This window comes from Lithobates pipiens, unplaced genomic scaffold (assembly GCF_037356315.1).
Source record: "Lithobates pipiens isolate NorthernLeopardFrog02 unplaced genomic scaffold, aLitPip1_a1.2 Scaffold_22, whole genome shotgun sequence".
NCBI classification, from domain to species: Eukaryota; Metazoa; Chordata; class Amphibia; order Anura; family Ranidae; genus Lithobates; species Lithobates pipiens.
Window position 1 is genome coordinate 254901757 of NW_027507784.1, and position 27145 is coordinate 254928901.

General features: G+C 39.7%; 1 long non-coding RNA gene across 4 annotated transcripts in view; it reads left to right on the forward strand.

The window, feature by feature from the left end:
- The window catches only part of LOC143924578 (uncharacterized), a 175192-nt gene that overhangs the window by 140767 nt on the left and 7280 nt on the right, over positions 1 to 27145 (forward strand). For 2 of the 4 annotated variants that reach the window (XR_013261894.1, XR_013261892.1), the window contains exon 4: positions 20116 to 20286. This is a non-coding gene — a long non-coding RNA (uncharacterized LOC143924578). The remainder of the gene's footprint in view (positions 1 to 20115; positions 20287 to 27145) is intronic. The other 2 variants (XR_013261895.1, XR_013261893.1) reach the window with 1 other exon arrangement.

The window sequence follows — 27145 nt, forward strand, 5'->3', positions numbered from 1 at the left end:
ATGGACGGCTGGTGACCTTAGGTCACTGTTATGCCTATTGATGGAAATTCGTATTGATGACTGAAAGCGAGGCTTGGAACGCATGCCCAGCTCCATCTTTGTTTACTATTATTTCTATTGAGGGCCGAAAGCGAGGCTTGAATTGCATGCCCGGCAAAATCCTAGAGGTCCTGAGCTCCGTGACTGTGGCCGCGGGACCAGTGGGCCAGATCGCCGCTGGTGTCCTGCGATCGGGTCACAGAGCTGAAGAACGAGGAGAGGTCTGTGTAAACAAACCTCTCCCCGTGCTTCCTAGTGTGGCTGTCACCAATTATCTGTTCCCTTTTATAGGGAAAGACGATCAGTGACATCACATGCCAGGCCACGCCCCCTACAATAAAAAACCACATAACGTCATACATAACACCTACACTGCCCCCTAGTGGTTAACTCCTTCACTGCCAGTGTCATTTACACAGGAATCAGTGCATTTAAATAGCACTGATTGCTGTATAAATGACAATGGTCCCAAAAATGTGTCAAAAATGTCCGATGTGTCTGCCATAATGTCGCAGTCACAATAAAAATCGCTGATCGCCGCCATTACTAGTAAAAATGTTTTTTTATGAAAATGCTATAAAACTATCCCCTATTTTGTAAGCGCTATAACTTTTGCGCAAACCAATCAATAATCGCTAATTGCGATTTTTTTATACCAAAAATATGTAGAAGAATACGTATCGGCCTAAACTGAGGAAAAAAAAAGTTTTTTTATATATTTTTGGGCGATATTTATTATAGCAAAAAATATTGAATTTTTTTCAAAATTGTCGCTCTATTTCTGTTTATAGCGCAAAAAATAAAAACTGCACAGGTGATCAAATACCACCAAAAGAAAGCTCTATTTGTGGGAAAAAAGGATGCCAATTTTGTTTGGGAGCCACGTTGCATGACCGCGTAATTGTCAGTTAAAGCGATGCAGTGCCGAATCGCAAAAAGGGGCTTGGTCCTTTGGCTGCAAATTGGTCCGGGGCTTAAGTGGTTATGGTCAATGACCAGACATGTCGAATCCCCAGACAATGTCAAATGTAACGAATCACATCGGGTGGAACTTGTGTCCATGGTGTCAATTTTATTCAGTGCTTTTTTTCAATGGATAATTGTTAATGTTTAGTACATTTTAAATGAACTATTTTAGTAATGGTTTTACACTGAGCAGATGCTTAGTATTCATTTGCATATATCCATTAGATGGGAGCTTGATCTATGAGTACGGTGACCACCCACCCCTATCTGTAGCATTGGGAGACCTGTAATATCTCTTATGGCATGATTGAGCCTGATTTTTGAAAGATGGAGATCTTTCAACAGCTTTATTGACTCAATACCCACGTTATGAGTCCACCATTTCTGGTAAGCATGCTGGATACACATTATGTTGGTGGATGACAGATTGATCATTGAGGCTTTGGATATATCATCTCCACACATGGGAATTCACCTAAATTCTTTTGGAACTTATTCCACACAGTGGTTGTCATAATTTATTCACAAGGTCACTGATTTTCTGTTACTGTCACATTTTGGACTATTTTGATACACCAATTTGTGGAAGTGTATTTATTTTATTTTGTTTCAATGAAATATATTTTATTCTCATTTCTCTATACATTGTATTTATAGCATATATTTTTGATTGGTTCGTCATACTATTTTTGGGTGTTCATTCACTTCAACTTTAGCGATGCACTATAATGTATGTATTCAAAATGATGTGCATTGAAGTTTAAAATGCATTTGGAAAGTAAGTGAAAATAGGATCTGGACTTACTCACTCTTGGCTGGATCATGACTTCTCCCCCTTTTAAAATAGTCCAAGAGATGTGGATTCCCAAAAGTCATCTCTTTGCTCTTATGTTATGTTATGTCTGTTTTTCCCCAGTATGAATTGTCAGTTTGGATTACCCTGGTCACAGTGTAAATGTTCCCCAATTTGGTTTGTTTCATTTTGTTTTATTGAAGTTTTTTTACAAGAAAAATAATACACATTCAGTGCAAATAAAGAATACATCACAATAGACATTTTTACAAAATCTCCACCCTTCGTATAGGGAAATAAAAACAAAATCATAAAAGAAGGGTGTGACCTGGATACATCCCCAATTTGATTTCAGTGTTTAGACATTTTAGCCTGCCGCCTTGCAGATAACTGGAGGCTAATGGGAAACTCTTTACTAGATCCTAACTGGTTGGCATTGGCCAGTAGATCACCCAGCAGATCCACGTCATCTAAAAGCTGTAATCTACATACTGCAGGAGTGAAGGTGAATTCTTGATGTGTGCTGTCAGCATCCTTAAACATTTGCCCTGGTCACCTAGGAGCATTTTATCATTTACAGCACTGAGATGTTTGAACCTGGTATAAAGTTGCTCCAATGCAACTCGCACCTTGTAATGTTGCATAAGCACCAGCACCCTCTGTCCTGCTTCGCACACTACAATTCTGTCCTCTTCAGCAGAAGGCCTGTCAGAACAACACCTGGGTTTTACTAGGCTGGCTTCAAATATATCAGCCTGTAAGAACTCAGTACTATGAGCTGCAGTTACTGAGGTAGTAGATTCAGATTAATTTTGTTCAGGACAGATGGTATTGCTTGTTGTATACTTGAACTTGGAGTCAGAATACTTGGTAAACATAATTAAAAACGAATATGAAATTGCAATAGAAAGTACATTTTTTACAGTTTTTTTTTTATATAAAATGAATGTTCTGCATTAGCATCTGGTTACCACGTGCAAAACTCAGTACATAATTCATTGCAGCTTCTATGCGGATGTAAGTAGGTAAAATATTTTCATGTCAAAAAAATAAAAAAATAATTCACATTTCTTTATTGCTTATTTATTAAACAATAGCAGCATTCATTTAGCGCAGGGGTGCTCAACGTGTGACCCTATAGCTGCTGCAGAACTACATGTTCTATCATGCTTCTGCCTTTAGGAGTCATGCTTGTAACTGTTAGCCTTGCAATGCCTCATGGGACTTGAAGTTCTGCAACAGCTGGAGGGCCACAGGTTGAGCGCCCATGATTTAGAGAGCAACTTTACCTTTTATGAATAATAAAAATGCACTTATTTTTGCAAGAAGATACAAATAGTGTCTTTGGTGTGCACTTGACACTGTGATATTGCCATGTGACAGATTTGCGTTAGAGAAAAATTGTAATGGTTTGGGGTTTTTTGTTTACCTTTCTTCAGTTTACATGGTTTTACCTTTTATTCTTTTGAAAAAAAAATTTATAGGCTGCATGTATGACATCAATGACTGTATCCTGGGATCACACATCCTTAGGTTTTTTTTTTTTAAATGAGAGCGGTGGAAGCTTATTGCCTTCAGATTTTTTCCCTAGTTAAATCTTTATAAAGTCTCATCTGAATAGGTAGGCAGGGTGTACATACAGCATGTGTATGTTTGTGTGTATATATATATATATATCTATATATATATATCTATATATATAAAATATATGTACAGTATCTCACAAAAGTGAGTACACCCCTCACATTTTTGTAAATACTGTATTATATCTTTTCATGTGACAACACTGAAGAGATTATACTTTGCTACAATGTAAAGTAGTGAGTGTAGAGCTTGTATAACACTGTAAATTTTCTGTCCACTCAAAATAACGCAACACACATGCCGCGTACACACCGGACTTTTCAACATCAAAAGTCAGACGGAATGATTCCGGCAGACCATTCGATCGTGTGTGGGCTGCAGCAAACTTTTGATTTGCAAAAGTCTGACAGACTTTAGAAATGAAACATGTTTCAAATTTTTCCGACAGAACTCCGCCGGAGCCAGTTCCTACTGAGAAATCCGCTCGTGTGTATGCTAGTCCGACGGACAAAAAACAACGCGAGGGCAGCTACTGGCTATGAACTTCCTTATTCTAGTCCAGTCGTACGTCATCACGTTCGAATCCGTCGGACTTTGGTGTGATTGTGTGTGTCCAAGTCCGTTAATTCGGAAAGTCCGTCAAAACTCTGTCAGAACTCCGTCGAAAGTCTGTCGGATCTAGTCCCTCGAAAAGTCTGGTCGTGTGTACGCGGCAACAGCCATTAATGTCTAAATCGCTGGCAACAAAAGTGAGTACACCCCTAAGTGAAAATGTCCAAATTAAGCCCAATTAGCCATTTCTCCTCCTCGTGTCATTTGACTTGCTAGTGTTACAAGGTATCAGGTTTGAATGATGAGCATGTGTGTTCATTTTTTTGTGTTTATCACTCTCACTCTCTCTTCCTGGTCACTGGAAGTTCAACATGGCACCTCATGGCAAAGAACTCTCTGAAAAAAAGAATTGTTGCTCTACATAAAGATGGCCTAGGCTATAAGATTGCCAAGACCCTGAAAATGGGCTGCAGCACAGTGGCCAAGACCATACAGCGGTTTAACAGGAGAGGTTCCACTCAGAACAGGCCTCGCCATGGTTGTCCAAAGAGATTGAGTGCACGTGCTCAGCGTCATATCCAGAGGTTGTCTTTGGGAAATAGACGTATGAGTGCTGCCAGCATTGTTGTAGTATTTGAAGGGGTGGGGGTCAGCTTGTCAGTGCTCAGACAATACGCCCCACACTGCATCAAATTGGTCTGTATGGCTGTCATCCCAGAAGGAAGCCTCTTCTAAAGATGATGCACAAAAAAGCCCACAAACAGTTTGCTAAGTAGACTAAGCAGACAAGCAGACTAAGGTCTTGGATTACTGGAACCAAGTCCGGTGGTCTGAGACCAAGATAAAATTTGGTTCAGATGGTGTCAAGCATGTATGGCAACAACCAGGTGAGGAGTACAAAGATAAGTGTGTCTTGCCTACAGTCAAGCATGGTGGTGGGAGTGTCTTGTTCTGGGGTTGCATGAGTGCTGCCGGCACTGGGGAGCTACAGTTCATTGAAGGAACCATGAAGGCCAACATGTTCTGTGACATACTGAAGCAGAGCATGATCCCCTCCCTTAGGAGACTGGGGCCACAGGTCAGTATTTCAACATAACGACCCCAAACACACCTCCAAGACGACCACAGCCTTGCTAAAGAAGCTGAGGGTAAAGGTGATGGACTGGCCAAGCATGTCTCCAGACCTAAACCCTATTGAGCAGCTGTGGGGCATCCTCAAATGGAAGGTGGAGGAGTGCAAGGTCTCTAACATCCATCAGCTCCGTAATGGAAGAGTTGAAGAGGACTCCAGTGGGACCCTGTGAAGCTCTAGTGAATTCCATTGCCCAAGAAGGTTAAGGCAGTGCTGAAAAATAATGGTGGTCACACAAAATATTGACATTTTGGGCCCAATTTGGATATTTTCACTTAGGGGGGTACTCACTTTTGTTGCCAGCGGGTTTAGACATTAAAGGCTGTGTGTTGAGTTATTTTGAGGGGGGCAGCAAGTTTACACTGTTATACAAGCTGTACACTTATTACTTTACATTGTAGCAAAGTGTAATTTCGTCAGTGTTGTCACATGAAAAGATATAATAAAATATTCACAAAAATATAAGGGGTGTACTCACTTTTGTGATATACTGTGTGTATGTATGTGTATATACCGTATTTATCGATGTATAACATGCGCCGGCGTATAATACCCACCCAATTTAAGAGGGAAGTTTCAGGGAAAAAAACTTTTTTTGAAGCAAAATAATGGTCAGTGAGCATCAATGCAGCCTGATCTGTGCCCATCTGCAGCCTGATCTGTGCACATCTGCAGCTAGATCTGTTTCCATATGCAGTCTAATCAGTGCCCATCTCATCATGATGAATCTCCATGCCATAGTAGAAGACATAGCCCATATATTGCACTGTTATCAGCATGTGGATGCATGAACAGCAAGTACAGTCAGCACATTAGCTGAGTGTAATCGAGGCCAGTGGAAATGATCTGTGTATGTGAGTACTCTGGCTTATAGCTTTGTGTTCCTCTGTGACTCCGAAGTTGGTGACAGCAGAGGATGGATGGTGTATACAGTGCTGAGTCTGAGTCTTCTTACTAGTATATACTATGGTACAACTTACTTGTTTGCTACGGGAATCACTAGTCCCTGTATTATTGAAGATGCTGCCATCAAAGGGAAGGAGGGGCAGAATGCTGCCAAAATAGAGCCAGATATCCGGTGTACTCTGCGTCACGCTCAGTCCTGCCCCTTGGCCCGGATCCTATAATGAGCATAACACCAGTCCAATGTCAGGACGTCCATGCTAGGAGCCACCCAGGGGGCAGGACTGGGTGTGATGCTGAGCCGAGTACACAGGAGATACGGCTCTATTTTGGCAGCGCTCGTCCCCTCCTTCCCCTTGGTGGCAGACTATACTGGCGTATAACACACTCACATGATTTCCCTCCTATTTTAAGGGGGGAAAAGTGCGTGTTATACGCCGATAAATAAAGAATATATATATATATATATATATATATATATTTATTTATATTTAGAGCTGCGCGATTAATCGATAAAGAATCAGATCACAATTCTTCTCCTTTGCAATCGTTAGAAAGCATTTTCCCAATTCTATGCAGAGTTCACTGCTGACAGCTGTCTAAAAAAACAAAACAGGCAGCCTGCCAAGTTTATGACAACATCGCTTAGACAGAGATAAGGAGAAGCATTGTAACACTTCTTTCTTTTCGATCAAAAGAATTAACTTTGGTCTGTAAATGAGGGAAGTTTAACCACTTAGGCCTCATGTACACTGCTGCTGGTAAACAGACGTTCAGAAGCAGTTGGATGCTTTTTTTAGCTGCCCCTGAACTCATCCAATGTTATCTTATGTGTACATGTACACAGGTTCATTTAATGTTGTTTTTAGGCAGTTGCGTTTAGAGGCTTTTCTTTAAAGACAAAAAAATTTGTTTAAACGCGGTACCAGGCGTTTAGCTGCGTTTTCGTTTAGAAGCGTTTTTAAACATGCCCTTTTTTTTTATATTACAAAACCTGATGATAGCAAATGAAAATAAACACTAAAAGTGTTTTTTAAAAACGTGTAATTGCTTGCAATGCTTCATAAACCATTTATATACCCCTAATGAACCCATGATCCAATCCAATACACCACTAGCATTGCTGTTAGCCAAAGTAGAAATGGAATTTGACCTATATGTTGTTAGATTTGAACCAGGTGACCCCACCATTGAGCTTGACCCCCGAATTGATCAAACATAGTTGCATGAATTTTAATATCTGGCTTTTTTAATTTTCCTCACATATGCTCATTATGGAATCCATAATAAAAGCACCGAAATTGAGGTAAATACAAATACACTGCTGCTCTCTCAGCTACTTCTACTCACTCTGGTCTCAAATAATGACTGAAATAGTTAAATAATACAGTTGTGCTTTGGGTCTTATGATGTTATCTTAAATAAACGCTCCTAGAGGTGAACGCGGCAAAACGCCACTAAATGCGCCATGCAAAGGTGGTTAAATGGGCGTTTTTAAATGCCGGTTTTAGTTGTCAAAAAATTGTTCAGAAGAGTTTGCCTCAGCATCCTGTGTACATTAGACCTTAAAATGTAAAGCCCCATACATACTATCAGATTTTCTGCTGATATTTTCCTTCAGATTTACCAAAACCCTATAATATGAGGTCAAACCTTAGGAGTTTCAGTTTGTATGCAATCAGGCAGGCCCTTACACAACATGGTTTTGGTAAATCTGAAGACAAAAATCTGCAGAAAATCTGATGTTTTGTGTATGTGTGTATGGGGCTTAAGTTCACCTTTACTGAAAAATCTGAACACAGGACCCCCTCCTTGCCCCCCCCCCCCCCATCCTGCTGAAATCCCCTCTGCATCCATGCATCTTCTCCATACCTGACAGGATGTGCTATGCGGCTGGTAATTGGTCGGCGCTGTCCATGTGATGGCGCTGACCAATTGGAATGCTCCAAAACATCCCTCCTGACGAGGGATGTTTTGGACATTCAGCTCACGGGATTTCTAAGCCCCGGACTCCTAGCATGGATATACAGGGGCTTAGAAGAGGAAATTTATGCGGTCCAGGTCAGCGATACCGGGCGAGGGTGCGAAGAGGAGGTCTTATGTAAGTTCATTTTACAGATTTTTCTGTAAAGGTGAACTTACCCTTTAAAGACTAAACCTTTTTCTGACATTTGTTGTTTACAAGTTGAAATCAGTCATTTATGCTAGAAAATTACTTAGAACCCCCAAACATTATATATATATATATATATATATGTATATATATATATATATATATATATATATATTTTAGCAGACACCCAAGAGAATAAAATGGTGGTTTTTGCAATATTTTATATCACACTGTATTTGCACAGCGATCTTTCAAACCCAATTTTTTTGGACAAAACACACTCTAATTAATTAATAAAAAAACCAAACAAATAAAGTTAGCCCAATTTGTTTGTATAATGTGAAAGATGAAGTTACGCCATGAGAATTGTGATTGTGTGGCTCTCATTTTTGCCAGAATTGTGCAGCTCTAATATACGTGTGTGTGTGTATATGTGTGTGTGTATGTATATATATATATATATATATATATATATATATATATATATATATATATATATATATATAGGAACTGTGCATGGGAAAGCCAGTAGTTTACTCCTATGTTTCCTGCCTCTAACCCCCTTCCCCCTTGCAAACACACATACACATATTTTCAAAATGTGTATTTTGCTCTAAGGCTCCATTTACACTAGTGCAATGTCAGATGCGTGACAATGGAAATCAATGACATTGATTTCAATGGTGCCTGTTCACATCAATGTAAGTCAGCACAGCGCAATTTTGCAAAAAGTTCCTGTCAGGGCTGGTTCAAGACATGGTGCGACATGGAAATACCCACTTGGGTGTAAACATTCCATAGCTCAAACGAATCACATTTTTTTTCTAATTTCAACAAACAATATATAAACTGTATTGTGAAGTGTGTCTAACTTTCTAGGGTATACTCCGAAGATTTTCACGTAAAAGCTATAGGGATAAGTGACACGGATGTAAAAAAAATGCGTATATCCAAACAGATATATCCAAAACAGATATTCTAAAAAGAAAACCAAATACATTAAAGCGTGGAACTTGCGCTCATTTGTCTCCTCCACCCCCCTCCAGTGCCATATTTGGCATCTTTGACAGGTATCCTGTCCCTACTTCCGGGAGTCCAGGCCACGGCGCATTACGTCTTAGCTTGGCTCCTTCCTCCTCCCTCCTTCCTTCTCCTTCTCCCGCCACCGGGACAGTAGGAGATCGCAGCGGTGCCTCACACATGCGCAGTAGGAACTCAGATTGAATCGGTACTGCTTCACTGCCTGGTTCCCTTACCCACAATGGGGGTGTCAGCATCCAGCAGCTGATGGAAACATCAGCTGCAGTGCCGACATCCCTGGACTCCAGGACAAGTACCAGGTTATGGTGAAGGCACATAAAAAGGATGACTACCATAAGCAGTCTGATATGTTATTGTAAATACATTTTTGGCTTTTTAGAGTACTCTGTACATTATATATATATATATATATATATATATATATATATATATATATATATATATTTAATGCAGCAAATCATAAATTTGCTTCACATTGTTTCACATTGCTATTTTCTACTTGTCCTTTTACCATTATACTATGCATCTCTTTGAATTGTGATCCCAGATTTATTCATGGTTTTATGACTGTGCTATTAATGGGAAGCCCAAAGCACAATGCAGCATGAGTCAGCATGAAACATCTTCCTGAAAGCTTGTGGATTTATTTTGTAACAACATGAAAGGAACAATGGTGTGCAAATGTAAGGCACTGAACAGACAGAGGGTAATTTTTTCTTTGTACAGTACCATGCAAAGGATTTAGGCAGCTGTGAGGAAATGCAGTAAAGTAGAATGCTTTCAAAAATATATATTTTAATTGTTTATTTTTGTCAATTTACAAAATTCAAAGTGATCAAATCAATATATGGTGTGACTACCCTTTGGCTTAAAACCAGCATCATTTCTTACACTTGCACACTTTGTACACTTGCACAAAGTCAGGGATTTTGTAGGATTAGAGTCAGGTGTATGATTAACTAATTTAAACAAGCAGGTGCTAATGATTATCAAATTCATATGTAGGTTGAAACACTGTCTTTAACTAAAACAGAAACAGCTGTGTAAGAGACTTAAAACTGGGTGAGGAACAGCCAAACTCTGCTACTGAGGTGAGGTTGTTGAAGAAAGTTTCATGTCACAGGTCATAAATCAATGGCAAGATTGAGCACAGCAACAAGACAAAAAGTAGATAAACTGTATCATCAAGGTTTCTCCCAGGCAAGGATTCCAAAGCAGACTTGGGTTTTAAGATGTGCTATATAAGCTCTTTTGAAGATGCACAAAGAAACAGGCAATATTGAGTACCATAGATGCAGTGGTCGGCCAAGGAAACTTAGTGCAGCAGATGAAAGACACATCGTGCTTACTTCCCTTTGACATTGGAAAATGTCCATCAGTGCCATCAGCACAGAAACCAGTGGGACTCAGGTACACCCATCTACTTTTCGGAGAAGTCTGGCCAGAAGTGGTCTTCATGGAAGAATTGTGGCCAGAAAGCCATACCTTCAACATGAAAACAAGGCTAACCAACTCAACTATGCACGAAAACATAGGAACTAGGGTGCAGAAAAATGTCAGCAGGTGCTCTGGACTGAGTTTGAAATATTTGGCTGTAGCAGGAGGCAGTTTGTTCGTGAAGGGATAGAGATCGGTACAATGAGTGTCTGCAGGCAGCAATGAAGCATGGTGGAGGTTCATTGCAAGTTTGGGGCTGCATTTCTGCAAATAGAAATGGAGATTTGGTCAGGATCAATGGTGTCCACAATGCTGAGAAATACAGGCAGATACCTCTCCATCATGCCATACCATCAGGGATGTGTATGATTGGCCCCAAATGTATTCTGCAACAGGACACCGACCCCAAACATACAGCCAATATCATTAAGAACTATCTTCAGCATAAATAAGAGGCTCTAACATAGGCCCTCATTCACACAGGGTACTACAGTGTACATCCGTGTGAGGGCCACATTTGCCTGCACAGGAATGAGAAGGTGTTTTGTGCATCCCCATGCAATCAGTCCCATAAAAATGCAGTCATGAACATGTTAAAGGTCTATTCTAACAGACCACAAAGGAATAACAATAAATGCTAACGTACTTTCCATGCAAGCCTTTTGAGTTTGTATGCATAGGATTAGAACTGCCGCTTAGCATTGATCAGAACAACAGCCAACAAAGCGCAGTGACTAGTCAGTTAAACCTCATATTTAACCAAAACAGAAATGTTACAGGGATCTTTGCCCAGTTATGAAACAATTCTTGGAATATTCTCAGTATTCTCAGTATTGACCGTTAGTAAAAGCCCCATAACAAATATTATTTAAGACAAACACTCTTTATTGATAGAAAACCTCAAGTGTAACAGTTCAGTGTCAGTGAAATGTAATTTACTGTTCTTTTCAAGCCTCCGTCACTAAAAATGTTTTTATACTTATCACATGCTTATACTTAGAAAGCCTACAGGGATTCTTTGGAAGAAATATTGACATAAAGGCATTTTTTGTTTTAGACTTATTTAACACTATGCAGTGCCTTGAAAAAGTATTCACACACCTTGAAATTTTCCACATTTTGTCATGTTACAACCAAAAACGTCAATGTATTTTAAGCACTTCAATACAGGGCACTTTCGCACCTTCCTGCCCAAGCCAATTTTCAGTGCTGTCACTTTTTAAATGACAATTGCGCGGTCATGCTACACTGTACCCAAACTAAATTTTTATCATTTTGTTCCCACAATTCGAGCTTTCTTTTGGTGGCATTTGATCACCTCTGCGGTTTTTATTTTTTGCTAAACAAATAAAAAAAGACGAAAATGTTGAAAAAATAAAGTTTTTTTTTGTATTTGATATAAATTTTGTAAATAAGTAAGTTTTCTCCTTCACCGATGAGCACAAATAAGCTGCACTGATGGGCACTGATAAGGCGGCACCGATGGGCATTGATGGGCACTGATGGCTGGCACTGATAGATTTCAGTGATAGGCATCACTGGTGGCACTGGCAGGCATTTTTTACTGACACTGATTGGCAGCTGTCTGGGCACTGATTGGCATTTCCCTGGTGGTCTAGGATGGCATACCTGGTGGTCCAGTGTGGGAGCCATCCCTGGTGATCCTGGCGTCATCTTGGTGGTCCTGGGCGGGCATCCGAGGGGTGATAAACAATCAGCATGGACCCACCCTGTTAGGAGAGCAGCTGATGGGCTCTTCTCAAGTGAGGATAGGCCGATCAACAGCTCTTCCTGTTTACATTGTGATCAGCCTTAATTGGACACAGCTGATCACGTGGTAAAGAGGCTCAGTCATGGCCTCTTTACCTAGATCGGAGTTTGAGTATGTCAGACTGACGCGTTGCAACAACTCCCCCAGGGGCACGCAGTGGCTTGATATCCTGACAACGTCATATGACATCCGATCAGGATATCGCAGCCACTTTGCCAACGTCATTTTGCTATATGGCAAGTGATTAATGGGGTTTTATGTAATAGACCAACACAAAGTGGCACATAATTGTGAAGTGGAAAGAAAATGATAAATGGTTTTCCACATTTTTTATAAATAAATATATGAAAAGTGTGGTGTGCATTTGTATTCAGCCCCCCGAGTCAATACTTTGTAGAACCAACTTTCACTGCAATTACAGCTGCAAGTCTTTTTGGGGATGTCTCTAACAGCTTTGCACATCTAGAGAGTGACATTTTTGCATATTCTTCTTTGCAAAATAGCTCAAGCTCTGTCAGATTGGATGGTGAGCGTCTGTGAACAGCAATTTTCAAGTTTTTCAACAGACTCTCAATTGGATTTAGGTCTGGACTTTGACTGGGCCATTCCAATACATGAATATGCTTTGATCTAAACCATTCCATTGTAGCTCTGGCTGTATGTTTAGGGTCATTGTCCTGTTGGAAGGTGAACCTCTGCCCCTGTCCCAAGTCTTTTGCAGACTCTAACAAGTTTTATTCTAAGATTTTCCTGTATTTGGCTCCATCTATCTTCCCATCAACTCTGACCAGCTTCCCTGTCCCTGCTGAAGAAAAGCATTCTCACAACATGATGTTGCCACCATCATGTTTCACGGTAGGGATGGTGCGTTCAGAGTGATGTGCATTGTTAGTTTTCCGCCACACATGACATTTTGCTTTTAGGCCAAAAAGTTCAATTTTGGTATCATCTGACCAGAGCACCTTCTTCCACATGTTTGCTGTGTCCCCCACATGGCTTCTCCCAAACTGCAAATGGGACTTCTTATGGCTTTCTTTCAACAATGGCTTTCTTCTTGCCACTTTTCCATAAAGGCCGTATTTGTGGAGTGCACGACTAATACTGTAGTTGTCCTGTGGACAGATTCTCCCACCTGAGCTGTGGAACTCTGCAGCTCCTCCAGACTTTACAATGGGCCTCTTGGCTGCGTCTCTGATTAATGCTCTCCTTGCTCGGCCTGTCAGTTTAGGTGGACAGCCATGTCTTGGTAGGTTTGCAGCTATGCCATACTCTTTCCATTTTCAGATGATCTTGTGATTTAGTGCTCCGTGAGATGTTCAAAACTAGGGATATTTTTTTTATAACCTAACCCTGCTTTAAACGTCTCTACAACTTTATCCCTGACCTGTCTGGTGTGTTCCTTGGCATTCATGATGCTGTTTGTTCTCTAGCAAACCTCTGAGGGCGTCACAGAACCACTGTATTTATACTAAGATTACATTACACACAGGTGGACTCTATTTACTAATTAAGAGGCTTCTGAAGGCAATTGGTTCCACTCAATTTTAGTTAGGGATATCAGAGTAAAGGGGGCTGAATACAAATGCATGCCACACTTTTCAGATATTTATTTGTAAAAAAAATTGAAAACCATTGATCATTTTTTTCTTCCACTTCATGATTATGTGCCACTTTGTTTTGGTCTATCACATAAAATCCCAATAAGGTACATTTATTTATTTTGTTGTAGAATGACAAAATGTGGAAAATTTCAAGTGGTATGAATACTTTTTCAAGGCACTGTATGCCTCTGGTTCAAATGATTGTTTATTGTGGATTTTTTTTTTTTACATAATATTAATGTTATTTATTTGATATTATGAACTGCAAGTAAATATCAACCTTTTCTGGAGATCTGATTTTCAGCATTTACAGTGTACTTCTGTCTTAAAGACCCCAGAGGGAAGATGTACTAGAGACTGCACCTGAATTTTTAGGAATATTCTGTTGGAACTCAGCAAGTAGCTTTATGCTGTGGTTTTAAGCATTGCAGCTTATTTGCAAACACTATGGGGTTGATTTACTAAAGGCAAATCCACTTCGCACTTCAAGTGCACTGCACGTGCATTTGTAAGTGCACTGCAAGTGCATTTGTAAGTGCACTTGGAAGTGCAGATGCTGTAGATCTGAGGGGGACATGCAAGGGAAATAAAAAAACAGCATTTTTGCTTGTACGTGATTGGATGATAAAATCAGCAGAGCTTCTCCTGATTTCAGAGCTTCCCTTCAGATCTACAGCGACTGCACTTCCAAATGCACTTTAAGTGCACTTGTATGCAAAGTGGCCTTTAGTAAATCAACCCCAGTGTCTGGGTTATTGGCTTTGATATAGAATCTGTTTTGCTCAGTGCATTTGAAACTCCATTGTGTTAGCCAGGCACTCCTGGAGCTCAGTTTTTTTTTTTCTTACCCAATTTACATTATTTGCATGTATTAGTGTTTACTTAAAGTGTATCTAAAACAAAAACTTTTTTAAAGTTTTGAATAGAGTAATGAAAAGTTTCTACCCCATTGGATTTTTTCTGCTGTAAATCCTATAGTGGTGCCAGCTGTGGTGATTTGAGCAAACAACAAAACTTAATGCATACTTTGAAGTAACTTAACCACAATAAGGGATAATGGTAATGGATATTGCTTTTTACCAGGAAATGTGCCTTATTGCACGCACTGCCTTTTTTTTTTTTTTTTTTTTTTAAAGATTTTATTGAATTTTAACCAATTACAAAAGAGTAAAAATAAAGACAAACAGTTCTCTTCCATGTTGAAACAACTAGAGACCATAGAAGAAGAAAACAACAATTTTAGTACAGCCATGTCAGTCACAATCTAACAAATTTTGTATATCCCAGACCAAGTGTAAGCGTGACTTCGTAGAGTTACAACTCGGTTAAAGGCACAATAAAAGGGTAGAGCTAAGAAGTCGCCTACCTAGCATTTCCTGGCGGGGTCTAAGAGCATGCATTCAGGTATGCACTAAAATGACTATTTGACGCCCAGGGCTCCGTACGGATATTCCTTATAGATGAAATGTTAGCTGTGGCTATTCAAAAATCATCAGTATAGCTCTGTAATGGTTGGTGTAGACCGAGTCTTAAATTTTGTGAGCGCAATTGCAAACACTTGAATCCTATAGAGGGTAGTGGCTGGGGGGTTTAATGGATGTATAGTGTACGGGGATCATATGTTTGGAAGAGGGTGGACATTACAAAGGGGGCAGGGGGGGGGGTGGGAAAGGGTAGCTAAAGGGATAAAGAGAGTGGGGGAGAAGAAGGAAACGAAAGGGAAAAGGTGAGGGGAGGGTGAGCTCGCCTCCCGGGGTTGGATTAATTAGCCACCAATGTTGTCAGGAGAGAGCTTTATGTTCTTAAATGAAGTAGAATGTCTTTTTGTTCACTCTATTCGTTCGGGGGTCAAGATGGGTCTTTAAGGATGTTAGCGTAAGTTGGGGTGGATTTGAAGTGGATCCAACAGGCCCATTTTGTGCTGAATTTCGATGGTGTGTCACGGGCAATGTGTATCAGTTCTTCCATCTCTGCCGATTTATTAACTCTGCAGAGCCATTCTTTGATTGTGGGTACCCGGGTAGAGTTCCATTTGGTCGGGATGCATTGTTTGGCTGCGTTTAGCATGAACATGGTTAAGGATTTGTGATAGGTGTTATGTGTTCTGGGAGAATGGTGTAGTAAACACTGAGCGGGAGAAGGTTCAATGGCATATGTAGTGACCTGTGTGGTAATTTTACAAACTTCTGTCCAGAAGGGAACTATCAGGGGGCAGGACCACCAAATGTGTAGGAATGTTCCTGTGCTGGAGAGGCATCTCCAGCATTTGTCTTGTGTGGCTGGATATATTTTGCTTAATTTCGCTGGTGTGTGGTACCACCTGGTTTGTATTTTATAATTGTTCTCTTGTGAGCTAACATTTAATGTGCCCTTGTGGGTGGTTAGGAAGATTTTTTCCCATTGATCGTCTGTCAGGGAGAAATTTAAGTCCTCTTCCCAGCGTTTACATGCGGCATAGTCACTAGGGTTCATATGATCAAAGAGAAGGGTATGCGTGTAGGCTATCAGGTGTCGTTGTGGGGATTGTTGGGAACATAGTTTTTCGAAGGGTGTTTGTTCACGGGAGCAATTTTGGTCTTTGTTTAATGATTGGAGGAAGTGGGATATTTGAATGTATGGCCATTGGGGGAGAAAGGGCTTCTCCAATTTTGCTGCAATGTCTGAAGCAGCTTGAATTTTACCCATGGAGAAAAAGTTACATGCATGGGCTTGTGCTGGTGTCCAGTCTGGGGCTAAAAAGTGTGTGGACATTCCTGGTGGAAAGTCTGGGTTTAATTTGACCGTCGTTAATGGGCTGGGGATAGATGATATTCTTGTTCGTTTGCATTGCCTTTATATAATTATGGTAGAATGATTAGAAATATTACTTGCATCAGGGGACTATAAGACTCTAAATGTGAAGGCTTATTCATGGTTTATCACCTGGGGATATGGAAACCAGTTTTTCACATTTCGATACTATTGAAGCTACAGTAAACACAAGGCTTAGATATTTCCATATAGGGTAACTTGTCCTGATAAGATTTAACAATTCTAAACAAACCATTGTAATGTAAGACCTTAAGGCCCCTTTCACACTGGGGCGGCGCGTCCGTCGGCGGTAAAGCGCCGCTATTTTTAGCGGCGCTTTACCGTTGTTTTAGCGGCGGTCTGCGGGGGCTAGCGGGGTGGTTTTAACCCCCGCTAGCGGCCGAAAAAGGGTTAAAACCGCCCGCAAAGCGCCGCTGCAGCGGCGCTTTGCCGGCAGTATTGCCGCGCTGTCCTATTGATTTCACCGCTCCTTCACCGCTCCAAAGATAGCTAGCAGGACTTTTTTCACCGTCCTGCCAGCGCACCGCTTCAGTGTGAAAGCCCTCCGGCTTTCACACTGGAGTGAAAGGGGCCGGTTTTTTCAGGCGCTACACAGGCGCTATTTTTAGCGCTGTAACGCCTGAAAACCGCCCCAGTGTGAAAGGGGCCTAAAGGTTGAGACTAACTACCATATAATGTTTTATCTATATAGCAGGAGTGGAAACACCCACTCATTGTTGTGGTGATTCTAGGTCTCTGAAAAGCAGAGTTTACACATAAGGTGACACCATAGGGGTGATTTACCAAAAAAGATTGCTCCATTTGCAAAGGAAGTTCTACTTTGCTTTGAATTTGCCCCTGAGCTTAGTGAATGAGATAAAGCTCTGCTCACTTCTACCATCCAGTCATGTGCAAGAAAAAGCTCTGGGAAAATTCCCTTGCAAATTGAGACTTCCCTTGCAAAGTGAACAGCCTATTTGCTTTTAGTAATTCAGCCTCTATAAGTAAATGGTACCATATAGACTTGAGTATAAGCCCTTGTACACACGGTCGGACATTCCGACAACCAAATCCGTCGGATTTTGTCCAACGGATTTTGTCCGAAACTGTTGCATACACACAGTCGGACAAAGTTGTCAGAAAATCCGATCGTACTTAACGTGATGACGTTATTTCGTTAGGATGGGACTACGTAGTAGCCAATAGCTTTGGTCTAGGAATTTGATCTGAGCATACGTGCCACTTTGTCCGATCGGAATTCTCTACACATGATCGGACAAAGTCAGATCGGATCATGTTGTCGGAAAATTTTATAGGCAATCTGTAAAACTTGGTCCATCGGAGTATCCGACGGAAACAGTCCGATGGAGCCCACACACTGTCGGATTATCCGACAACACGGTCCTATCGGACATTGTCCATCGGAATGTCCGACCGTGTGTAGAAGGGCTAAGCCTTTTTTTAGGCTGAAAAACCCCCCTCAGCTTTTACTCGAGTGTCTCCCACTGTGTTATGCAGTCTGTTCGGCTGTCTATTGTAACAAAGCCCCGCCTCCTCCTCGACCATGATAGAGGAACACTGATACAATGCTGGGAAACTGTATCAGTGTTCCGCCTATCACAGACGTGGAGGAGGTGGGGCTTTGTTACAGTGGCTGAACAGACTGCACAACACAGCAGACACATGCTGTTTTAGTAATCAAAGGTACGGCTGCATATGGGCACAGTGAGGCTGCAGATGGGCACAGTGAGGCTGCAAATGGGCACAGTAAGGCTGCAGATGGACATTGTTTACCCAGTAGCTGCTGCATTTTCCCACCCTAGGCTTACACTCAAGTCAATACTTTTCCACATTTTTTTGTGGTAAAATTAGGTGCCTCAGCTTATATTCGGGTTGGCCTATACTCGAGTATATACGGTATGCTGCTCAAATGGCATGTCCCAGTACAAGTTATAGGTGGTGATTATGTAATTTGAATTGTGGTGGGAAAATCAATGGTTGACAGCTGTTCAGGTTAAAGTGTTTGTTAGCCCAACATGTCATATTCCTGGTATGTGTATGTTGTATCACCCTACTTGTGTTAAATAGTATAATTTTCTCTTTGTATTTATTACTTTGTGCAAAATACCTGGTGATCCTGCCAGTCCCCCTGCTTTCCTATTTTAAACTGACAACTATTCAAAGAAGTACATCCACCCCAGTGTGATCAGTTTTCTGTCTGTCTTGGGAGCACAGCTGGTCTACCCTTCAATGGGCAAGACTTGTGCTGACATGCCCCCTTCACTGGGAAGATCAGTTTATTGCTATTTCTCCGCCTCAAACGACCCGCTCCCCTGCAATCTCCACCCACATCTCTTATTCAGCTGAGAACAGAGGTTATACTTACCTTTTTCTCCTTTTTTTAATATAAAATGGTGGTATTTACAATTTTTTATATAAACTGAATTGGTTGTTTTGCCAGGTGATGGTTCACATATAGTTTAAGGATGCTATGTACGATTTTGGCTTAAAGAATAAGGTCGCCTTTAGAATGTTGAATAGTCTGGTTAAAAAAAGACACAAATCCATCTAGCTCAACCAATAATAATAAAACAAAATATCAAATAATCCTATAAACATAATCCTATACCCCACTGTTGATCCAGAGGATGGAAAAAAAACAAAAAAAAAACAAAGCACGATCCAATTTGCTCAGGCAAGTGAAGAAATTCCTTCCTGTTCCCCTGAGAGGCAAGTGTATATTCCCTGGATCACCTTTGCCTAGAAATGTTAGTGCCCAGTTATATTATGTACATTTAGGAAATAATCCAGGCCTTTTTTTAAAGCAATCTACTGAGCTGACCAGAACCACCCCTGGAGGGAGTCTATTCCACATTTTCACTGCTCATACTGTGAAGAAACCTTTCCATAGTTGGAGATTAAACCTCTTTTCCTCTAGATGTAAAGAGTACTCCCTTGTCCTCCGTGATGACCTTAACCCCTTAAGGAACGTAGGGATTTACCCCTTTAATGACCAGGCTATTTTTTGATCCCAGACTGCGATGCTGAGGATCTAATATTTCTGGTGAGTGGGGTCACCGAAGGGGTAGTCACCTCACCCGTTCAAAGGTTTTGGATCGCTTTGCAACTTTTACAAAAGCACCAAGCACTTTTCAGAATTATTTTTTTATGCCAAAATTATATTAATGTACAAGTCATCTATTAGGATGTATACTGTTTGATATAGGCTGTCAGCACTGTTTTATATTATTATTGCTTTAAGGTTTTAGCACCTTTGTGCAGCAGCTGCAGTTGCAGTTTTTCACTTTGCATTTACTTTTGATTTAACACTTCAGCGTGAGTTTTTGAATTAGACTTATTGATTTCCTTCATTGTTGCTCTCTGTTTTTCTAGGATTAGACTGCCCTGGAGAGAGCTAGATGTGGCATCTGACAAATTGGTTGCTGGTTTGTGACTGAGAAAACAGACTACTTGGAGTCTTTGGATGAGAGCTGCATCGTTTCATCTATGCAGGCGAATCTGAGACCATTTTGAGCAGAATGTAAGAACTTCTTCTACACCAAGGTTTGCTTCTACTGTACTTACTTTTGATGTACTGTCTCATATTAGGTGAGACGCAAGGGATCTTTTGCTGAGCTGTGTCATGCTGGACTGTTCCAGAGTTAAGAGTGTACTAGGATAGCTATAGATTCAAATGAGGATAGCAGAGCTGCCAAATTGAGGTGCTGTGCACACAAGCTGTCTGTATTTCTCAGAGAGGACAGTCATCTTCTGTAGTTCTTGTCTATAAATCTGTGGGCTACACACATTTAACTGTTTTTATTTATTTTTTGACAAATGCTCTTTTTTTTAAAAGTTCAAGCAGAGAAATATTGTATACAAAAGTTCATGTGTGCTCTGTCAACTAAAATAGAGAGAAATGGGTGATTAATCTACTCTCTATAGTGAGGAACCCATGCATGAGAGTTCAAATGCAGCAAGAGGTGTGTTGATTGTCACAGAAGGGCTGACTCTGGATTAGGGCTGCAACTAACGATTATTTTCATAATCAATTAGTTGGCCGATTATTGTTTCGATTAATTGGTTAATGACCTTAAAAAAAAAGTGTGGTGTATAATTTAGTTAATATATAAAGTTTAAAAAAAAGGCAATTTATTCTTAAATATCTCTATGCAGTAGTAAATATAAATAACCAACTATATGGTTAGGGAGCAAAATACCTAATCCACTCAGAATAATAGACAGAAGAGATATACTGTATATTTTAGAGGGGATATATACTATATATACTATTAGAGGAGAGAGATACTGTATATACCGGTACTATTAGAAGAGATATACTATTAGAGGCTATATACTATTAGAGGAGAGATATACTGTATATACTATTAGAAGAGATATACTGTATATACTATTAGAGGCTATATACTGTATATACTATCAGAGGAGAGATATAATGTATATACTATTAGAGGGGATATATACTGCATATACTATTAGAGGGGATATACTGTATAAACTGTAGGAGGAGATATACTGTATAAACTATTAGAGGAGAGATATACTGTATATACTATTTGAGGAATGATATAGTGTATATACCATTAGAGGAGAGATATACTGTATATACTATTAGAGGAGAGATATACTATTAAAGGGTCAATCTAGTAAATATCATCAGACTCATTAACTTTAACCCCATTTTGTTACTGGCCGATTAATCGACTATGAAAATAGTAATCGATTAATTTCATAATCGATTAGTTGTTAATTAATCGATTAGTTGTTTCAGCCCTACTCTGGATGGCTGCCGGCTCATAACAAGCTAGAAGGGGGTCTGTAGACAGTAAAAAAAACAAAAAAGAGAGCAGCGCCATCTAAGTGCAGGGTGATAAAAACATTTTAATATAAATACCTGATGAAGAGCACGCATGCTCCGAACACGCGCTCCTCCCCACTCTCTCACCATCCGGAAGTGACGTGTCCAGCCGCCCCCTGAGCCAAATCTGAGAACCAGGAAGTGTTTGGAGCCACCAGCGCAGCCAGGAACATCAGCTGCTTCTCCACCTGCGAGCCAACCGCCTTCCCCCAGGAGTGCATGAACTTCTTATACCATTTTACATGCGCTGTAATCTCTACAATCTTGTCAGTTTAAAATCGTCTGTATATGAAATGTTTTTTTTTTACGCTGCACTTAGATGGCGCTGCTCTCTTCTTTGTTTTTTGTTGTTTTTTAAAAGTTTAGTCTATGCATCACTGGAATTACAGTTTTGGCTACAGAGTTAAACCATGTGACAGTTTTTTAGATTTCTTGGATAGTTTTGCTGTACACACCCAATGTAGTCTAGCATCGTTTCCACGTTCTCTGTTTGAAATTGAGATTTCGCTGTTTAAATATCCCACCAAGTACTCATTGCATCTGAATGTAGATTTGAAAAACGTTATCCCAAATCAAACAATAAAAACTAGGAAACATTGTTCTTTAATTGTAAGATTTAAAGTAAATGATGTTCAATATTTAGGGAAGTGTAAAGCTTTCAGAGTAATTAACGATTAAGAAATAACATAATAAAGTAATTTATTATATAATTTAGAATGCATTTTATTATATTTTATACATCTGGAATTTTGAGCTTCAAAGACCAATGATCAAAGAGGGTTGCATAATTAAGGTACATTGCTTTTGCAATATCTTATGCCGCGTACACAGACGGACTGTATGGCGTACTTAGTCCGTCGAAACACATTTCAGCGGACAATCCGCTCGTGTGTGGGCTTCAGCGGACTTTTTCAGCGTGCAGTCCGGCGTACTAAGTATTTCGTTTTTTTCTAAATTCTGTCCGTCGTACTTTGGTTTCAGCGGACAATACGGTCGTCAGTATGCTAGTTCGACGGACTAAGAATGGCGCATGCCCAGAAAGGATTTACACGGCGGAAGGGTGCTTTGCTGTGTCTTGGACTTCCTATTTCTAGTCCCGTCGTACGTGCTGTACACGTCATCGCGCAAGCTTTCGACGGACTGTTTGTGCATCCGTGTGTGGTCAAGTCCGTTCAGTGGAAAGTACGACGGACTGTCCATCGGATTGTATGACGAACTAAGTATGCCATACAGTCCGCTCGTGTGTACGCGGCATTAGGCTGTTCTGTGACAGGGTTGAACTGTACTATATGGAATTTGTGCATCCCATCCAGCTTGATTCCTTTCATTTTTACAGTCTGTCATATGCAGACCCTGTTTCACCTGATGGAACATACATTTCTGAAAGGACAAACTATTCTACAGTATGTTTAGGGGCTGGATTTCTCTACATTTCTTTAAGTTTCTGTATTCACCTTGGCCACAAATTAATGTGTTATTTTTGGTTTCTGTACCTAACATGGCCACAAGTTTATTTTTTATTTTATTTTTTAAGTATCCAAAATATGAAGTATACAAGAAACTTGAGGTTGACTCAACCCACAATACTTTAAAATATTATGAAGCAGTGAGGGTCTTCAGATGCATTTGCACTAGTAGTTATATACAGTTACCTCTTTGCAGACATTTAGGGTTAAGGGTCTCGGCTCAAGAAATATGTTTGAAAATCACCCTATACCATCTGACCCATTTACAGTATGTCTAGGTCTTTATTCATTGTATCTGTTGGATGAAAATGTGATCAGAACTTTGATAAGTTTAATTTAAGATATGAAACATGATAGGTCATGTTATAGAAAAATTGTATCCCTTATTTAATAACTTTATATAGTTGTATATTTTTAAATGCACTTTTGTTTTCCCTGTTCTGGTCACGTAATCACATATGTTCTAATAGGTGTAGCTCTTTCAGGATGTTCCTAACTTGTTCTTCCACCTGGAAGTCTGTAAAACACGTACTTTAAAGTCAACTAAAGCAATCAATATGGAACATTATTATTTATGTTGCCAACATGATTTATTGAAGCTTAATAAAGAATATGTCTCATGTTTTTTAAGCACGTACATGCTTCAATGCTCATGGATTGAATATCAGGATTGCATAAGTATACTTGCTAGCATTCCTGGCTGAATTCCAATTACCATTTTGGTCCCTTCCCTTAGTCACTAGAACCCTGGGCTGTCCCAGTAGATTCTGGATTTTAGGACAGTACAAGGATTCTTTGTTCTTCAAGATATACTCTTCAGCACAGTTGAGCATGAACAACAAACTAAAAATTTCTACGTTACGTATCCACATTATATATTTGTTCCTAGTGGAGCATTCACCTAACTTTTTAAATTACTTTTGCATTAGGTGTATTAAGTTGTTGCAAAACAAGAGGCTTTTTTCATGTCGAAAACTGGAAGTATATTTATGTACCTAGTGCTAGCAATATTGGGGGATACTGTATGTAGAAATGCAGGGTTCTACATTGGCTCAATTAAGTCACAGCAGGATGTGGTCATTGTTTTAGTAGAGATCCCTTACTGTAGCTAGAACACAGTCAAGAATGAAGTGTTAGGCCTTCTTGATTCCTATGAAAAAAATGTGTAGTGCTCAAACATATAACAATATAAATGGAAACATGAAATCGGATGACCAATGATAAATAAATACAAATAGAGCTAGTACTCGTACAGTAGTAATAAATCAATCGAGGCACAAAGTTGCAATAATGTGAAATAAAACAATGAAAAGCAATGGTTGTGCTAGTGAAACACAGTGAAATATAGAACATAGTCCATATGATGAGAGCATGGGAACTGGGAAAAGTTCTAATGACTCCACTCCCAAATGGGCTGGCTGATGTGTGGTCCAAGTAGACCAGTTGACATGTATATGGACACTTCAAGGGATAAGGTGAAATCGATAAGGTACTCTTACCAGCTGTGGTGGACACACATACCTTACGGTAGTGGGTCAAATGAGCTTAAAATCCTCCTGGAGATATCACGCTGGGTGTGGTAATAGGCAACTCCAAATTGCAGGACCAGAAAGGACCGACAGCCAAAGTTTCCAATAGGTTTAGCACAGTGTTTTCCACCTTTTGTAACTAGTTTGATCCTTCTTGATTCATAGACTGACCAACCTTATACATAAGAGCAATCATAGTCAAGATTTCTAATCTGCCTTTTGTTAAGAGAGGCCACTAGTGTCTTCTACATTCATAATAAATGCTACTTGTGTTTGGTGGTAAGGGTTTAGCCACTCATTTAGGACTAAGTTAAATGAGTGATATAATGCTTTTTCTACTTTAACCACTTGTTAACAGCCACACCATTAGGCTGTATGTACATGGCACATGGGAGTTTTAGTAACAAAGTCATGCTACTAAGTACACTAGTGATTAAATGCTGGGAGTAGCATTTTCTTCCTAACTAGATAAGACAAATGATTCCTTATGGTGTAAGCTACACAAACATCATTTAATAGCCATTTATTCATAGTATTCAGCAATCAGTTATTATAACTCATTACAGCAAATAATCACTGGTGATTTTAGTAGCATGACTGAGCTACTAAATTTGAAATATCTGTGTAGCTGTAAGTCTAATGGTTTATTCAAAAAAGTTATGTCCGATTAATGGTGAAGCACCCATTGAGGTTAGCACCACATCCCATAAAAATAGTGTATCAAATGAGGAAGGGATAAGGGGATTTTAACGGTGCAATAGAATCACATAATGACGAGACAGAATTGTAAACTAAAGTATAAAAAATTTAATTTTTAATAAGTTTAAAGTTAAAAGAGCACATAAAAATATGTATCTCAATAAAGACGTAGGTACAAATTCATACATATGGCCGTCATAACAAGCAGGTCAGTTTACGAAAACAAAGCCAATTCACATTTTCTGACATGTTTTGCTGAGATGCTTCTTCAGGGGATGTGCAAAGTACGTCGGTAATTTCAAGAAAAACTACAAGTATGAAAGAAATATAATACAATGAGCATAAATCCAAATAAATCATTACATTGCATATAGAAATCAGAGCATATGTAGGGCATTACAGAAAGCCCTGCTTACCCCGCAAGGGAATACACCCCAGACCGCCACCACTAAAAATTTGGGACTGAACTATTAACCCCAGAAAAGGGATCCTCAAGTAGTCACAGAGGACACATAAAGGCCAAGCTATACATATAAATAGAGAAATTGAAGGGGAATCAGAATTAATGGTAATAAACACCAATAAAAAATGCCAAGAGGGGCTTTACTTTAAAACCAAAAAGAAATAGGCATAGAGGGGAGGGCTAGATCTCAAGCAGCCTGCTAAATGATATCAGCAGGATGTCATTCTGTAAAAAACAGGTAAGTAACAGTAATGAGTATGTATATTGTTAAGAGTATGTAGGAAATAAATTAAAGTAAATGTTAAGTTAAAATAATTTTTATTTATAAGTTTTTGTATTATATTGTAAAACTATGACGGAGTACAACTACCAGTTTAAAAAAAAAAAAAAAAGCAAATCTTTTTTTACTAGTTCACTAGTGGCCTCTCTTTTTAATGTCTCACTATGTGTATATAAGTTTTACATATTTATGTGCTCTTTTAACTTTAAACTTATTAAAAATGAAATTTTTTATACTTTGGTTTACAATTCTCTCTCATCATGATCTGATTCTATTGCACTGTTAAAATCCCCCTATCCCTTCCTCTAATGGTTTATTGTCATTGAGTGGTTAGATCTCATGAAGTGCATTATAAAAATTAAGCCTATGATGTAATTGGAGTATAACAATTTGAGTGAATCAGCTTTAATAAAAATTAAAGCTTAAAAAACCCTTAAAAACATGCTTAAAGTGTTTGAAAAGCCTTAAGGTTTTTCACCTTAATGCATAGAATGCATTAAGGGGAAAAACCTACTGTGCTGCAGCTGCCGCCTGACCTCCCTTTTTTCTTAACTGAGCCCGATCCGATCTAGCTGCGTACATGAGTGCAGCTGCTCCCGCCGCTATCATTCTCCCCCACTAGCTCCTGCTGTTGTAAAGCAAAAACAGTAACACAGGGAGCAGGGGGCGGGGCCGAGTCCCGCTGTCTATGTCAATGGACGCAGAAGCAGGACTCGGGAGTGAGCCCACACGCGTGCCCTCATGGAAAGCAGCTTTCCATTGGGGAACCTGATTAAGAGGATGGGCTTGGAGCACCAGCACAGAGACGGTAAGTATAAGCATGTTTGTTATTTTTATTTTTTTAAAGGGGGGGGGGGGTTTACAATCACTTTAAATAAAACACATGCAAACTGATTTTACCCTTGGTAATACAGGCTAATTGTTTGATACATATAACATCACTTTTTAGGAGGAAATTAAACCAATTCTTTGATCTGTTTCTATAAACACTTGCTACAAGTATTACTGATGTTAGTATACAGCAGGGGTAGGTGACCTCGGCCCTCCAGCTATGGTGAAACTGCAAGTCCCATGAGACAATGCAAGACCCTGAAATCACAGGCATGA